Source organism: Hippichthys cyanospilos, chromosome 15 (assembly GCF_059441005.1).
Source record: "Hippichthys cyanospilos isolate Australia breed blue-spotted pipefish chromosome 15, RoL_Hcya_1.0, whole genome shotgun sequence".
Taxonomy (NCBI): Eukaryota; Metazoa; Chordata; class Actinopteri; order Syngnathiformes; family Syngnathidae; genus Hippichthys; species Hippichthys cyanospilos.
This window is the reverse complement of record NC_142383.1, coordinates 3,471,672-3,477,102: the sequence shown is the minus strand read 5'-3', so window position 1 is coordinate 3,477,102 and position 5,431 is coordinate 3,471,672. Positions and strand designations below refer to the sequence as shown.

Below are 5,431 nucleotides of genomic sequence, written 5' to 3'. Positions count from 1 at the left end.
TAGAAATTTAAGCGTGACAGCCGCTTTAGTGATAGCATTTCCAATAAATGCATGTACTGTGCATTGAAAATAAATCATAAGCGTGTTCGTTTTACACATGTTAATAAAGATCATTTAATTTGAAACGTAAATAACCGTGGTAGACTTGATATCGTCAAAACATTCATTTGAATTTAAGCAAAAAGTAACAGTTCAACGAAAATTAGCAGAGGATGGTTTCGATCCATCGACCTCTGGGTTATGGGCCCAGCACGCTTCCGCTGCGCCACTCTGCTACCACGACTGTAGGGGATTCTCTTTGTTTTTTTTAACATATAGGATAAACCATCCATGGTACAGGTCACTAGATGGTGGTAATGCTGTAGATTAGTTTGCCGGCACCCAATAAACCCAACGAAGAAGAATTCACAAATGACGTCTATGTCGCAGATTGGGCACAGCATTAACGACACTGTTATTGTGCGACAGCCAACGCAGGGATGGATCTGTATAAATACACAAGCCTCAAGTTTTATCCCGGTTTCTTTTCACATTGTTGTTTGGTTTCTTTTCACATTGTTGTTTTACAATTACTTTCTGAGTAGCATGGCCACACGAAAATTTAATTAGCCCTTTTCGTGAAATTGGTGGCCGATGAAAGGATACAGAAAACCCTGTTAAATTCCCGACCGGGAAACGCTTACCGAGAACTATCCCGACAAATGGCCACGCGCGGATATGACCGCAGGTCTCATAATTGCAGAGAAAAATTGAAAAACATGAGGCGTGACTACAAAGCCATGCAAGGCGATCGCCATGGAAGTCTGTAGAGAAAGGATCGGAAATGGTTCGTTCGAATGGGCGCCATTGACCGCCGCCGACGGCTCTTCAGGAATGGACCTTGGCGGAGACGGGCTGCCTCATCGCACTCTGGTCGTCACACGATCAATAACAAGTTGAAGGCATTGGAATTGGAAAACTAGGACATGAAGAAGTGATTGACAGCAGCGAAATCTGGCGCAAATGCAGTTTTTTGAAATGATGGGGTCTGTCCTCGGAAACACAATCGCACTCGTCAGTTCTGCCATTGCTCTTCTGAAGAGCATCATTCAGTCATCTGCGAGGATTGGTAAATCACGTCTGCACGATATTTGTCCTTGTCATTTCACACATTTTACTCGACTTTTTTTTTAAACTTATGACATATATTACTTGTCTATAAGGCACTCGGAAATACATGGAAAAGTGATGTAAAAATTCCCACTTCCATAGATTAATTTACAGACCCTGGGATTTTTTTTTGTCCCATCTGTATTTTATAATAACATAAACGTGCCAGAGAAGTGAAAATGATCAGCAAACCCCCACAATACATAGTAATCAAAGTAGTACATAGTAATCAGTGTAATCTAAAGTAACACACAGTGTAATCTAAAGTAACACACATATAATCCATTTATTTCCACAGTATTGGATGGTTAATTCACCACACAACCTGGCTTGTCGTGTATGGAAAAGTTGCTAGTAGCCAATAGAAAGTGTAGATACTGTAGGTGTGTCATGAAGCGCTGGGATGCCATTTCATCTTACTGCTACCATTCCTATACCCACTGCCATTTTTTCAAAAGCACAGGGACGCATTGTTCCAATAGGAGTGAAAAAGTTAAATGCCCCAATTAGGTACTTAGTAACTATTGTAAACACACTGTAAGATAAGTTAATCATAAACTGGCTGTTGCACTAATGAAGCGGCATTGTTTCATGTGCTCCAGCTGCTCCAGGAGCCGTGCCGGCTCCCTATTGTCTATGCATAGACATTGGGATGTGTGAGTTGTCAACAATGTTCAAAGGGCGAGTGGAGCCTGCCATTTGCACAATAGCCATGTGATGCCACAGATTGAATCATGAGACCCACCACGACTCAGCAACAACTTTTCAATTAAAGACTGCAGCCCGAGAGCTCGGAGAAAGACTTTGCAACGAGGCTGACACACGGTCACGCTCTCCTTCGAGCTCTCCCCACTGCAGTGGTAAAACTAAATCTCTGACTCCTGAGTTATTATTTACACCTCCCCTTGGGTCATTTGTGGGGTATCGAGCCCACTTTAAACCCAACACACAGCTTGCCAATCACTCATCCAACATTCAACCACTTCATGAGACATTATACTTATTTATCAATTTTCAGCCATAAACACTTCAGTGGAACCCTGCCATACAAAATTAATCCGCTCCGAAGTTGGGATCGTAAGGCAAAATCATCATATGGCTGGCAATTGAAACCTATGGTCTTTAGCTAATGCAAATAAAACCCCAGGTAAAAACGTCAAAATGTTAGATACATATTAAAAATTAGTAACAAAATAGTATACCAAGTTATACTTCCACTACATTACCAAAAGTATTTGCTCACTCATTTCAATGTTTAAAACCAGGTGTCCTAGTCACTTGGCCTGACCTCAGGTGTATAAAGTCAGGCACTCAGGCATGCAGACTGTGAAACAAGACATTTGTGAAAGAATGGGCCGCTCTCAGGAGCTCAGTGAATTCCAGCGTGGAACTGTCATCGGATGCCACCTGTGCCAACAAATCCAGTCCTGAAATGTCCTAAATCTTCCACAGTCAACTGTCAACTCTTATTATAACAAAATGGAAGTGTTTGGGAACAACAGCATTTCAGCCACCAAGTGGTAGGTCGCGTAAAGTGACGGAGAGGGGTCAACGCTTGCTGAAGCGCAGAGTGCAAAGAGGTCGCCGACTTTCTGCACAGTCAATTGCTACAGACCTACAAACTTCATGTGACCTTCAGATTAGCCCAAGTAAAGTATGCAGAGAGCTTCACGGAATGGGTTTCCATGGCCGAGCAGCTGCAACCGAGCCGAGTGCAATGCAAAGCGTCGGATGCAATGGCGTTAAGCACGCCGCCACTGCCCTCTCGAGCAGTGTAGACGCGTTCTCTGGAGTGATGAATCACGCTTTTCCATTTGGCGATCTGATGGACGAGTGTGGGTTTGGAGGTTGCCAGGAGAACGGTACATTTTAGACGACTGAAATTTGGTGGAGGAGGAATTACGGTGTGAGGTTGTTTTACAGGAGCTGGGCTTGGCCCCTTAGTTCCAGTGAAAGGAACTTTGAATGCTTCAGGATGCCAAAACATTTGGACAATTCCGGTTCACTTAACTATTATATTCTTCTGATGAACTGAAAGTAATGGGTGTATATCCATCTTTCATACGTATTGTCCCTCTTCAACCTGTCGTCAGCTCGTCCAGAAAGTAAACATTTTGCCCCGGACTTTTGATTGACTGATTCTAAAAGCTCAGCAAGTTATAGGGGGTTGAATATCGTTTTCCATCCGTCCATCTACCCATTTTTTGTAGCCGCTTATCCTCGTCGGGGTCGCTAGCTTGTTGTTGTCTTGAGGCAGTAGGCAGGGGATACCCTTGACTGGTCGCCAGCCAATCGTAGGGCTGAATATCATTATGAGGAATTTATATAAAGTATACCATTATACTTTTTAGTGCTTTCAAATCGTAAGCAAAAATGCTCATTGTTGAGTCTCACTTTCTCTCCTGCTTCTCTGAGCAGGGCTGCTGGGTTTTCTAGTAGTTTTGGTCATGTCAGACTTCATGTCTGAACTATGTCACCCAACTTCCCTTGATTGCTTTTGAAGTATTCAACACATTTATACAGTAATGTTCTTTTTAGGTTTGCCTGCTGAGGAAGCTTCCAGCACCAGCAGCTCCACTCGCACCTACCGAACCTCTTCCGCATAACTCATCTTCCCCCTCATGCAGCTTCAACGAAACTCCAACAACAAGCAAAAAAGGTCAGATTTAAGGCTGGGATGGAAATAAGTTTCTACACTGCTGAAACATAGTTGCCTTCTTCTTTTTTTGATTACTACTAATTAGACAGCGTAAGGAGGACTCTTACTGAAATCATTTTGTTTTAAATGTTGCACACAGCTAAAAAGAAGCAAGCAAATGATGGCCTGTTAGAGTATTCGGAACGGTCGGATGAAGGTTTTTTCCACTTTGCTAGAGAGCTGATGCAAAGGGTGGAGAAAGACACAAAGTCAGTGCTTGGACGACTGGGACGCATGGTGGAAGCTTCAAATAAAAATATTCATGAACACCATCCATCCACAAATTAAAATGCAAAGGGAACTTAAGAACTTTTCGAGCTGTCTGGACAATCTCACATTTTACGTTGACCTGGCTTGGCTTTTACTGAATACATATTTTAGACCACATGGTTTTTCCTGGGCAGACACTTCTAAATACCTGTTTTGTATTTCAAAAACAGAATTGTGTTCAGCCACTATTGTGTTGATTGTAAAAACATAAAAGCAGAAATGTCTCCTAAATGTAAAACTGAACCTATATGATGCCAAATAAAAGTTGTTGTTGTTTATTCTTTGAAAATAGTAGTTCTGGGAGCTTTTTTTTCTACTTGACAATCGGGACACTTGACAAAGGTTTGAAATAAAATGTGGGGTAATCGGCAAGTTTTTACTTTTGGTTCAGTATTGAGCACTGCCAAGTTTATTTTTTGATTTTTTTGTTTTGTAGTCTCAGCGGCCCTTAAGAGACTCGTGTCATGCTTACCTTTAAATGATTGTGTGTTAATGTTTTTTGATACTGTGCTGCCTCCTCTTCTAGCATCAAGTAAGCACAAAAAAGGTCACATTTGGTGGCGAGGCCTCAGTGAAAACTGCAGACTGAACTGTAGTCTCAGTTAACAAGAAACATTTACATTTATGGTCTATGTGCAGTTCATTTACCCAAAGCACTCACTTTAAAAAAACAAAAACAAAAAAAAAAGGCCATATTATTATTCACGTGTTTTGAATCAGGTGTGTTTAAGACAGAAGCATAAAAAAGCATGCAGGATTGTTACTATAGATGACACAGATGAATACTGTATGTATTTTAGGTGTTTGGTGATCATTTTCACTTCTCAGATATTTTTTGGTACAAGTACCGTGGTCAGTGGCAGTGGTTCTCAAAGTGGGGTACGCAGAATCCCAGGAGTTTATGGCCTGACTGCACAGGCCGCTAAAAACTGTTCAAAGGGGGTAATGATAGCCAAAAATGTGTAAAAGTTGACGATAACTTGCAATTTTGGTAGTTTAGCGAGAAACTTGAAATCATAATTAGCATTTGCCAGCCGCATAAAATGGCACCTGTGATTTAGTCCAGTGGTTCTCAAAGTGGGGTCTGCAGGCCCCCTGGGGTCCGTGGTCTGACTGCACAGGGTCCATGAAACAATTTAGTTTAAAAAAAAAAAAATACAATTAAAAACTAAATAACATTAAATTAAACGTATTCGCGTATTTTCAATAAAGCAATCATTCACCAGTTTAATATAGTTTTAAGAATGTAATAATTTTGAAACTTGTCAAAATGTGTTTTGTGTCTGCCATTGCTTGCTAATGAGGTGATGCCTC

At 41.4% G+C, this 5,431-nt stretch overlaps 1 non-coding gene and 1 pseudogene across 2 annotated transcripts; one reads left to right on the top strand and one right to left on the bottom strand.

Annotated features, from left to right (window-relative positions):
- Positions 1-203: 203 nt before the first annotated feature.
- On the bottom strand, positions 204-275 carry trnam-cau (transfer RNA methionine (anticodon CAU)). Its single transcript has one exon. It is a non-coding gene; the product is annotated as a tRNA-Met (tRNA).
- A 145-nt stretch (positions 276-420) lies between these two features.
- LOC148411389 (uncharacterized) lies at positions 421-4,380 on the top strand (annotated as a pseudogene). Its single transcript, XR_015868003.1, has 6 exons — positions 421-487; positions 610-1,170; positions 2,789-3,011; positions 3,568-3,584; positions 3,688-3,808; positions 3,948-4,380. The product of XR_015868003.1 is annotated as an uncharacterized LOC148411389 (transcript).
- The last annotated feature ends 1,051 nt before the right edge of the window (positions 4,381-5,431 follow it).